At 32.5% G+C, this 12,149-nt stretch overlaps 2 long non-coding RNA genes across 2 annotated transcripts; both read right to left on the minus strand.

The window, feature by feature from the left end:
- Positions 1–4,395: 4,395 nt before the first annotated feature.
- Positions 4,396–5,820, minus strand: LOC113733696 (uncharacterized). Its single transcript, XR_003459117.2, has 3 exons — positions 5,497–5,820; positions 4,986–5,090; positions 4,396–4,841 (listed from the first exon to the last, which is right to left on the minus strand). It is a non-coding gene; the product is annotated as an uncharacterized lncRNA (long non-coding RNA).
- Positions 5,821–8,264: 2,444 nt separating this feature from the next.
- On the minus strand, positions 8,265–11,485 carry LOC113734998 (uncharacterized). The gene is made up of 3 exons (XR_003459483.2): positions 11,090–11,485; positions 8,652–8,802; positions 8,265–8,521 (listed from the first exon to the last, which is right to left on the minus strand). It is a non-coding gene; the product is annotated as an uncharacterized lncRNA (long non-coding RNA).
- Positions 11,486–12,149: the final 664 nt, after the last annotated feature.

The raw sequence follows: 12,149 nt of genomic DNA on the forward strand, positions 1-12,149 counted from the left end.
AATTTGCTTTAGAGTAACATAGATACATATTTCTCATACTATTGTTTAAGTGATTGCCTTAGATATACATACACAAATATTGATTAATTATCATCAAGGTAATAAAATTTCTATTACCACATTTGAATGCATATTACACACTACTTTTTTTAGACTAAGTTTTGACATAGAATATCATGACCTGTATTCACATGTCGCAAGAAAAAGGAGACTCGATCAAATGAATAGAATTTTCACACTTATTAATAATCATGTTAAACATGAAATATAGCCTTATTTAACAAATACACTATTCTTGGACAACATTAATTTTCCTTGTCATTTGAATAAGTATTTCCTTTTCCTTGGACCTTCCAACAAACCTGTCGTTGTTTTTCTTCTTCTTTACATAGTTCATCATAGGATTCAAGCATCTTTTTTTATTGAAAAATGTTTTAGAACATGATCCACCATGAATGTAGTAGTAGTGTAGAGTGATTTTCTTTGATAATCATTTTAACTAGGTAATTTTAGTAGTTACCCGTATTATGAAATAACATAGAAATCTCCATTCCATGATTTTCAACTTACTTGTAGATCATACTTTGCCAAGAAGAGAAGAACTATCATAAAGATAAATTTTAAATAATATTTAACAAGAAATTTGTCCACACCTTATTTGAATTTTCTTATACTCCAATGCAGTTCGAACTTCTCTTGATGGCGATGCAGTAATTCGTGAAGTCCTCTACATAGCATTTTGTCCATTTTGCATTTCTTTCACCCCCTGCTATCGACATCTTGTGGAAGAGAAATTGGTTACAATGCCGCTCTCGAATAACACAAATAACACCTTAAGATTGTTGTTGCAATTGATACACAGCACACAAAAGTGCAAAATTTTGTATTACACAAATTTTACTAAGAAAATAGGGATGAAGAAGATGCTGATCTGGAATAGTGTTTGACACTATCCTTAAGGTGTTATTTATACTCCCACTGTACATATTGTTTGCTATAGGATTATGGCAAATTACCTCATGAATACAGCAAGATTTTGCAGAAATTTGATAGCAAATGTCAAGATTTCTCTTACAAAAAAAAAGGATCAAGATTCTAGTTAGTTTATGTGTTAGAAACTTATCATTTTTATAGTGAAAAGACAATCCAAGGGTCACAAGCTATTCAGCAGCTGTTTCATATGTTTATGGAAATTTATAGACATTGAAAGGTACCATTAAACCCATTCAATGGATAGATGATAAGTATGCATTTTGAGTAATTAAGTATGTTTTATTATTTAGTTTTGGTGTGTTTTAATAATTTTTATAGCTAATTAGTTAGATTTTAAGTGAAGTTGACATGTTGCTTCCTTAGTGTGAAAAATTGTATTTTTATGGACTAAAACAGTGAAAACTTCATGTTTTTGTAGGTTTCAATGATTCAATTATCAAATGGAGTGAATTGAGAAGATAATTGAATGATTATGGATGATTTGAAGTGATTTAAAGAGGATATGAAGTGCAAAGATGAAATGCAATTAAGTACAAAAGAAAAAAATATTTGACAGCTTCGATACCTATTGGTATTTTGGCTATATCTCAAGTTACAAGTATTAGATTGAGGTGATTCTTGAGTCATTCTGAAGCTAACTCACAGCTCTACATTTCTAGTCAAAATGTCGAAATACAAGCGGCCATATTTGTTGCCAAAAGCTGAAATAGAGTTTTGACCATTTAGGGTATTTTGGTCATTTATTAGTCTACAGAGCTTCAAATCTGGTGATTCTTGAATCATTGGAAAGCTAACTTAAAGGGCTACAACTTTCATGTTTTGCACAAGAGTTAGTTCAGCTGGCATCATCAAGAACATAGCAGTGAAAGTTGATCCAAAAACAGACTAACGTTGAAGACTGATAAGAAATGAGAAAACCTAAAAAGAGGCAAAACGGGGGCCTAATATGCAACCTTATTCCCACATTTTCATGCCCACATATTCTTCAAACGAACCTACAACTTGCACCTCAACTTGTTTTGTATCCATACAGCTTTTACAGCTATTCTCCAACTCTGAAATTCGGCTGATTTTGCCCAAGGAAACTTAGAAGAGTGTAAAGAAAGATTTATGTCACTTCAATGGAGACTTTTTGACTCTTTTAACATCTTTATATTGCAAGGATTATAAGAGTCTTAAGAAAGTAGTCTAGGAGGAGTGGAGAGCAAGCATTTAGTCATTTCTTTTTCTCCCATCAGGAGAGAAAGTCTTGCAAGGGGAAACTTGGAGAATTTTTTCATTATACAACTCATTTTGGTGAAGAAATTGAAGATATTGGGAGCTTTTTCATCTAGTTGGCTAAGTTTTTCATATCTTGTGATTCAATATGAGTTCATACAATGAATCTATGAACTTATTTAACTTATTTCTTATCATGAGCTAAACTTTTAGATCTGGCAAGTAGATGAAAACTTATGGTACCATAACATGAGTTGAATGTGATTTATTCTTGTTACCTCTTGTATTAAATTGTCCATTTATGCATACTTATAACTTGTTGTTGCTTGATCACCAATAACAAGATTTTAGTTATTGTTACTCAATGAAAATTGGTAATAATGATGGAACAAGATAAATGGAACTTAAGGAGTAGACTCACAAGAGTAGAGGTGCATTGAATGGATTTTTTTACCATTTCATGGAGTTAAATGACTAGATTTAGTTCTTTACTATGAGAACAAAAAAGACTAAACTAGTTTAAACCACTATATTTGGTGATATTGGATATGAATCTCTAGCTAAACAAGAGTAGTAACAAGAGACTAATTTCATTCACTTGTATTTTTGGACCATAAGTGGACTCTACACCCTAGAACTTAACATTTAGTGAATTTTCTCTAATTATTTCTCTCTACAAGTTTGCTAGTTAAAGAGTAGTAAGTTATTTGGTTGCCTTTTCTTACTCTTTATTTGATAATAGTCTAAATAATAAAGTGAGCAAAGGATTTAGTACTTGCATATTAGTTTCTCATGGGATCGACCCAAATATGCCCTAAATTACTAAGTTGACTGTATACTAGTAGGCTTGTAGCCAAACGAGTATATTTGGAATTAAACTTGTACACATAGCAAAAACCCGTCAATAGAAAATACCAAAATGTCTCAAAACTTTTGGCTTCCAACAAACACTTAAGTTTCTAGATTCCTTGTTTTAACAATCCTCATTTCTATTTCAATCACAAATTATTCCGCCAATTGGTCTGCTTTTGCATGCACGAATGATTCTGCACCTTAATTTGGTTTGTAGCTTCTTAATTTAGTTGTAATTTTTATGGCATCTTAGTTATTGTAGATACGGAGAGCTAGAATATAAATAATTGGCAGTCAACTATGGTTAACATTTGCACAAAAATTACTTGACTGAATGCCTTCATACTTTTCATAATATGATTTTAAAAATTCTACCGAATTGTTTAGAACTTAATATTAAAGATCACTTAGAAAAATTGGGCAATGCAAGGTGCAGTTGTTAGAATTTAATTAAGTAGCACAGAAATTATTAGATTGCATAAGAATCGAACAAGCCAATAATTTATTTAAAACCTTGAAGCACTACAACAAAAAAGGGATTTGGCAAGGAACAAAAGTTCTCGCCAAAAGTTTTGACTTTCTCGCCAATTAATTTCAGCGAGGAAAATGCTTCCTCGCCAAGTTTCTCGCTAGATGCTCATCGCTAAAAGTTATTAGCGTGAATGTTGCTGCCTTTCTCACTAATGGAACAAATCAATAGCAAGGGCAGAGACCTCCTCGCTAATTGCTCGAATGCTATGGCGAGAAAAACTTTCCTCTCCACTAAAGTCAAAAACTCCCCACAAAAACATGTGGTTCCTTGCAAATAGTCAAGCTGTTTTGTGAGGAAAATAGTGCATCCTCACCAATAATATAGAATTGGCAAGGAGCTTTTTGACAAATCTGCAACCCCCCATACCAGTAAAACATTTTTGGCCAGGAAAGTTTCCTCTCTAACAAGCGATAGTTGATTCTTGCCTAACTATTCGGTGGGAAAATGTTCCCCTCCAATGCTGTTGTGAACATTTCTTAATCCCATTTTAATATGCTAATCTTAATTCCCTGAGCCAATTATGGAGTGGTTTTGTTAGAAAATTTAGCTGCAAATAGCTTAAATTTGGCTTCTCATGTCTGTTGTACATTTTCTAGCTTCTTATAAGTATCAAATTGTTTGGAAAATTTTTTTTTTTTTATGAACATCACCAACGTAGATGCTCATCAAATTTAAACTCATAAGCCTTGGTATTTGATAGTTTTTTGGAATATCACCTGGTGCCAACAACTCCCTTTTGCTAAACATTCGGTAAAGAACATACAAAAGCTTTGGTTAGCTAAAAATAATTGCAAGCAGAGTAATACATCAACATCCAACTTTTTCAATATCTTGAGCCATACAATAGGAAGTGCTTGAAACCAATTGACAATCCAAAATTGTCAACTATCAATGAGAATCTATCCAAAAGAAACAAAATATTAATATCTAAAAGCAGGTTTTACAATAAGTGCACAAAAAGCACCTAACCCCAAATGACCCATGTTGGAATAGAGTTTAGTTCAAATGCAGAAATTCCTGGTAGAATGGAACTGCAACTTCAACTTCACTAAATTGCAAGCTGGTATTGTGATTGCATGAATCCTGAAATCAACCCCAAGTCCTCTTGCCTCCAACACTTAGTTTGTATACAGAGGCTGACTTGTTCTTTACACTTGTAGGTAAGTTCAAAAGAAGGCATTCAATAGAACTAACTTGATGTGGCTCCATATCAGCATTGCCCCTCTTTAAATCTCACTTGATGAAGCTGCACAAAAAGGGAAGATTAGATTAGATGGAGAAATTTTACTGATTGCATATGAAAACAGGGGCTTAAACCAACTAGGAAAAGCAGAGAAGTTAACCTCAACCAACTAGGAACTAACTTGTTAGTATGTACACAGAGGCTGACCTGTTCTTTACACTTGTAGGTAAGTTCAAAAGAAGACATTCAATAGAACTAACTTGATGTGGCTCCATATCAGCACTACCCCTCTTTAAATCTCACTTGATGAAGCTACACAAAAAGGGAAGATTAGATTAGATGGAGAAATTTTACTGATTGCATATGAAAACAGGGGCTTAAACCAACTAGGAAAAGCAGAGAAGTTAACCTCAACCAACCAGAAAACAAGATGAAAATCAGAGGTTGTTAGCTTAAACCACCACCAATCGAAAAATACAATCTTTGATATTAAGCACAAACCCACATAATTTACCTTCACAGAGTCAAGAGAATGGTTGGAACTCAATTTTCCTAAAATTGTGAGGAAAATAATGTAATCTTAGAAATCTAACACAAATAATGGTAATAAGAATGCACAAGAAGGATATGAAGATTCACAAAATGGCACCAAAATATAGATCTAACAGTATTTGATGCAAATGGATGAAGTATTGAAGTTGCTCTGAGGTTTTCTTACAGCAATAAAACCTAAGCTCCTTCACATTTTGCAATTCTTAGGAGATAGACAGGAGGTGGGCCTTCATTTTTTAGCAATTCCTCAGAGGTCTCCTTCACGTTTAGCAATTCCCGCATCTGTTCTTCTATTTTTGGACTAAAAACCACCAATCTTGGCCTTTGAGAGAAGAACATATGCGTGCTTGATCAATTGAGAGAGATAAGCGAGGACCGGCCTTTCTATGTATATGTATAATAGTATTATCCCTCAGCTGTAATGAGCCTTCAAATGTTGCCGGAAGGATGTTGCGGGAAAAAAAAAATTCTTGGAGGGAATAAAGCGCGCGCGTCCTAAATTCTGAAACATTATTGATGTTTTAAGTGTTGTAGTTAAAAGCTTCTAAGAGTTGGAGTATATTATATAGAATGAATATTGAGTGTTAGAAGTATATAAAAATTGTAAGAGATCGTGTATGAGAAAATGAAACTAATGAAAATATTCTCAATATATAGCTAATCAAATTAATTAAGTTTGATAGATTTGCATTTAATTTTCAAATAGAGGTTTGTTGTATGATATGTAATTGCCATTTCTTGAAATTATTCCTTACTCTTATATTTTTGCTAAACTTCGAAGAACTTAACTACGCATAAAATAGCATGAGAGGAATGCCTTCAAGTGTGCTAGTCAATAAATATTTATATTATATTTGTGCTAATACATGTCCATATGCATAATTCAAAAAATCTTATGTATTTCATATATGAGTATTTTTTTTCAAGTAACTGTATAAAACACTTATAAGCGTTAATAATTAGATGATTTAATTTAATTGTTCTAAAGTTTTAAATACGAGGATAAAGAATAAAATTGGTATGGATGTACTATAATCTATGAATTATAGTAAATTACTTGTAATTCCAGTTCGTCAACTTTTAAATCTATTTGTATTGTGACTTTGAACTATGTGTTATTTTGCTAAACTCATATTTCTATGATAAACTTTTGATCATAATTTATAAAAAAGAATTTCATGTAACAAGCGATTTATATTGCCTATCCATTTTTTCGAATTGTTATAAAAGTATGTAATTCTTTTATTAAGAAAAAAAAGTCTTGTGTAATAGGCTTAACCTCTCCTCAATTACAAAATTGATTGAAATAATGTGCTTTAGAAGTTTCATTGAGTATTAATAATTGTAAACCACTCCATTTTTATTATTCTAATGCCAACATAACAAATGTGACTTTGAACTCTATGTGTTATTTTGCTAAACTCATATTTCTATGATGAAATTTTAATCGTAGTTTATAAAAAGAATTTCATGTAACAAGTGCTTCACGATACCTATCCATTTATTCTTGAATTGTTACAAAAGTATGTAATGCATTTATTAAGAAAAAAATCTAGTGTAATAGGTTTAATCTCTCATCAATTACAAAATTGATCGAAATAATGTACTTTGGAAGTTTCATTGAGTATTAATAGTTGTAAACTGTTCCATTTTTATTATTCTAATACAAACATAACAAATGTGACTTTAAACTATATGTGTTATTTTGCTAAACTCATATTTCTATGATGAAATTTTAATCGTAGTTTATAAAAAGGAATTTCGTGTAACAAGTGCTTCACAATACCTATCCATTTATTATTGAATTGTTACAAAAGTATGTAATCCATTTATTAAGAAAAAGGTCAAGTGTAATGGGTTTAATCTCTAGTCAAATACAAAATTGATTGAAATAATGTACTTTAGAAGTTTCATTGAGTATTAATAATTGTAAACCGCTCCATTTTTATTATTCTAATACCAACATAACAAATGTGACTTTAAACTATATGTGTTATTTTTCTAAAGTCATATTTTATGAGAAATTTTAATCATACTTTATAAAAAGAATTTCGTGTAACAAGCGCTTCACAGTGCCTATCAACTTGAATTGTTACGAAAGTATGTAATTTATTTATTAAGAAAAAAGTCTTGTGTAATAGTCTTAATCTCTCCTTAATTACAAAATTGATTGAAATAAAGTACTTCAGAAGTTTCATGAGTATTAATCATTGTAAACAACTCCATTTTTATTGTTTTGAGACCAAAATAATAAATGTGACTTTGAACTATATTCCAATTTTGTCAAATACCAATGCATATATAGATTAATTAATTTTTCAATATTATTTGTGATATCATTTCCCCTTGTTTCCATGTTAAGTGACAAGATTCTAAAGTACTCCCTCAATCTTAATATTAGAGTCATTTTTTGGGAATCCAAATTTATATGGAGATATGGTAATCATTATATTTAGATGAGGTGGCATTGATGAATTACATATATATCCTTTGAATTCAAAATATTGTTTTAATAGAAGTGTATCGAAATTTAAAAAAAAAATTTTCAAATGGCAAAATTGAAAAGTATGTATTTAATTTGAAATAGCGACTATTATTTTGGAACATCAATAAAGTAAAAATATGATAACAACTACGGACAAAGGAAGTACATAACAACCGTTTCATGAAATTTGAAGTTCTTTGACAGAGTTGTGAAAGCTAATGCCCCCTGTGTAACACTTTTTCCATGCCTGCATTGTTTGGCTGGTAGATATAAAATTCAAAACCCATAAATACGCTTGATTTAAAGTATTTGGTCTTTATGAATCTCCAAGTTCCAAAAATCTTGGGCAATTGTATTACATATTGCTAGACTTTCCCACTTTCATTACACGGATTAATAAAAAACAATAAAATGCAAAATTGAAACTTAAAAAAGCAATAAGCATAAACTAGGATGGAAAAAGGGACGTGTGACATTTAATCATAATTCAGCACCTATGCATGACCAAAAGTTGAAGTCATTACTTCAAAAATACATGAACAGCAATTGTGCCTTTCCAAAATAACTAGAGTTTATAACCACCGTTTAAAACAAACTTGAGCTTCCAAAAGGTCTTGTCAACTATTGCATCCCAAACAAGCCATCTAAACATTTTAAACACTTTCACGGTGCCTTCCAGATTGCAACCTATTTTCGCAATGTTAACCTGCACCAGAAAAATCACACATTAACAAGCTAAATTCAAGCAAACAATTAACTGCAAGCATTTTTAGAATTGAATTACAGGACTTTTGTCAAGAAGACAAATTGCCACATAGAGCAAGGAAAACACATACCATTACACCTTTTAAACAAAAATAAGCCTAGCTTCAAAATATTTTATCATCTACCACATCCAAGACAAGCCAAACTACAAAAACAATTCAAGCTCAAGTGGCTCCTTCTAGATTGCACAACCTACTTTCATCCAAAATCTCCAAAATAAACCTGCAAAACAAAAACATAATATAAGAGATTTTCCAAACATAATGAAATTTTTTACTAAAACCATTGTGCCTCAACTGCATTTCTCAGCACTAAAACTTCCAATGTATTTGGCTACCCATATATTGCTTTCCAAAATCACATATAGCTTGCATCACATCCATTCATCTTTTTGTCATAGTGTATTACCAGAAATAATAGAGGACTGACTCTATGCATTCCTATTAATTGAGATTTGTACTAACATCATCACACAGAAGCACAAATTGGTGACATCACCAATAAATTGTTTGAAAGAATGATGATACAACGATGGAAAGTCATTATTATTGCTGAAAGATGTCATGCATGCTCATGCACTTGTCCACCTACCAAGCTGCATGCATACATGTAGGAGTTTTTTTTTTTTTTTTGGGGGTGGGGGGCGAGGGGTGTTTGGATTGTGAGAAGAGAAGCTACATCTGCAACTAGTCATGGAAACGGCCGACAGAAACACAAGCTGTAAAAACTGGAGAGTTCCAAAGAAGTTGTTGGAAACACGGCTAGAAACAGAGGAAAAACAGAGCAGCGATATCACTTCAAGAAAGAAGTGCTATTATGGCACCATACCAATTCCTCACCCAGCTCAGTGGTGAAACAGCTAAAGAAATGTTCTAATTAAGTCGAGAGAGAGAGAAAAAAAAAAGAAGTCATGTTTTTCACACAAGATAATGCTAATTAAAATGCCACAACTGATTCATTGAAAGGACTAGCAGCATTTGTCCATTGCTCTAACACTGAAGACGTTGAAGCTGTTGGCTCCCCCATTTGATCAATTACACTCCCTATCTTTTAAAGAGTGAACATGGAATCATGGCCAAGAAAACTCAGCAAGATTGCTCTGGGATTAACTTGGCATCAATCTATTGCTATAAAATTCAAGACCCTCATGGACATTGATTATTGTAAGAAAGCCTTTTACGTTCCCCTTCTGTCGCTTCCCCAACCAACCGCCCATTCAGAGGAGAAAGAGCGGAAGCAGTGGTGGCGCCGGAGGCAAGAAAAATGGCGGACAAGGTGGTGACTATTCGTACTAGGAAGTTCATGACCAATCGTCTTCTTTCCAGAAAACAATTCGTCATTGATGTTCTGCATCCTCGAAGGCCTAATGTTTCCAAGGCTAAGTTGAAGGAAAAATTGGCTAGGATGTATGATGTCAAGGACCCAAATGCCATCTTTGTTTTCAAGTCCAGGACGCATTTTGGAGGTGGCAAATCAACCAGGTTTGGATAGATGTATGGTTCTGTAGAGAATGCTAAGAAATCCTGAGAGTTCTAGGCCTTGTCAAATTTTTATAGAGAAAAACAAAAATGTTTTTGCAGCAGAGTTATTTTCTCATTTGTTACTTTGAATTGTGTCTTTGTTCCTTTGAAACTAAGCCTTGAGATTAATGTCGTTGTGTAAAGTACTGATAGTCAAATTCGTCATGCCTTCTGCATCTAAGTTTAGCCAACTTGAAGGACCACAAACATACACAGATTGACAAAAGATCTTATAATCAACAAGGTATGCACCAGAACAAATGCAATTTCAATCCAAACACTGGTTGGCAATGAATTACTGGGTGAATGTAATCAGCTGGAAAATCATTTTCATGTTCCGATTAGTGCTATTCAATACTCATTTTAGTAGTGCGCTATTCTAAATCTTGAAGATATCATTGGATGTTATTAGTAAAACAAAACTACTATTACTCAAAATGACATCTCTGAGGACTGAAATTTTTTATTTCTATGCTTTCAGTAGTTGAAGAATAATGGCCTTTACTAACGATAAGGCCAAACCTATAAATTGTCCAAAAGGACAATAGCTAATGATACGAAAGTATTGTTATCTTCTATGATATAGCAGACCATAATTTAACCACTTATTCAAAAAAAGCATACCATGTTAAAGACACAACTCCTATACAAGTTAAGAAGGATTAGGGATATAAAATCATACAAGCAAAAAAAGGTTACAAAGGTAATGAACATGGTTCTACCATAAAGAAGCACAAAACAAGAATCCTGACTTGTTGAACATGCCAAATGTGTTAAAAGAAGTGAATAACTCAAATATTATAAACATGAACACGGAGGATGATAGGTAGCAAAGAAACTCAATCAGATTCTTATGGGATTCACATGGTAGCAATCGATTATTAAATTCAAGAGGACCACATAGACACAATTAGTAACCGCAATAAAAATAACAAGTAAAGTTTTACATATCTAGCCTTGATCTTAAAATAGAAGAAGAAAAAGCGCACCTGATTACAAATTGTTAGAGAGAGAATTCAGAGAAATTAAAAGGGAAAGAGAATGAAATCAACGAACTTGGTGGCATTTATCTTCCCGCATCTGCACTTTACTCTTCTGTTTCTTCTTTTTCTTTTCCTTTTTCAAAGGCCTCTTAACTCTTAAAACTACAACGTTTGGTTGTATTTTTATTTTAGCAAGAATAGAACCACTTCTTGCTATTGGTCAAATACAGATCAGCGAGAACCTGTCCTCACCAAGTGCGGTACATCAGCGTGGGACTGCATGAATTCTCACGAGTACCAAAAAGCCTTGGCGCCACTATGACTACAATTTGGAGGGAAGCTTCCCGCCTTTCTTTTTGGCAAGGATGTTAAGCGAGGAAAGTCATAGTGCTAGCAAAAGTCAAGCTGTCTCCAACATTTGGTGAGGATATGCTTTGTTCCTCGTCATCCACACATTAATAGCGTTGACTTGTCTGCTCCTCGTAAAAAATTTTGTAGCTAATTCCCTTCTTTGTTGTAGTGAAGGTAAGGTACTTGCTTTACACAATAACTTATTTAAGAAAAATTTGATAAACACATAAAATGCCTTTATGGAAATGAAAAAGTTTTGCTTACAATTTTTTTTTTTTTGAGGCGTGGGTAGATTTATGCTTGGTCACTTGTAAACATGACTAGGAAATTGTTCAAATAGATATGTAGAACGAAAACTTGCTAATCTTCTTAGGCAACAGAAGATATATCCTAGCAAATTGCTAAAGACCAATAGTTGGTTTAAATTGAGCTTAGGATTGGATATTCGTGTAATATCAACATCTTGAAAATTTACAGAAAGAAAAAACTTGAAAATTTTTTTTAAAATAAAAAGAATGAAAAGTATACATTTTATTTCTGTTCATATATCTGACTTTATGAGTGAATGTGCTCATTTCGTATGTTAATGTACAATTGGGTGCTTCACATATTTATGACTTTTTGTGTGATAAATTGTATGCAATAATTGGTTAGGTAGTGTAATTGGTGAAAAGAATAAAAGCAACACATAATTTCTTTTTGGTATGGAATCCAT

The sequence above is a fragment of the Coffea arabica genome, chromosome 3c, assembly GCF_036785885.1.
Source record: "Coffea arabica cultivar ET-39 chromosome 3c, Coffea Arabica ET-39 HiFi, whole genome shotgun sequence".
NCBI lineage: Eukaryota > Viridiplantae > Streptophyta > Magnoliopsida > Gentianales > Rubiaceae > Coffea > Coffea arabica.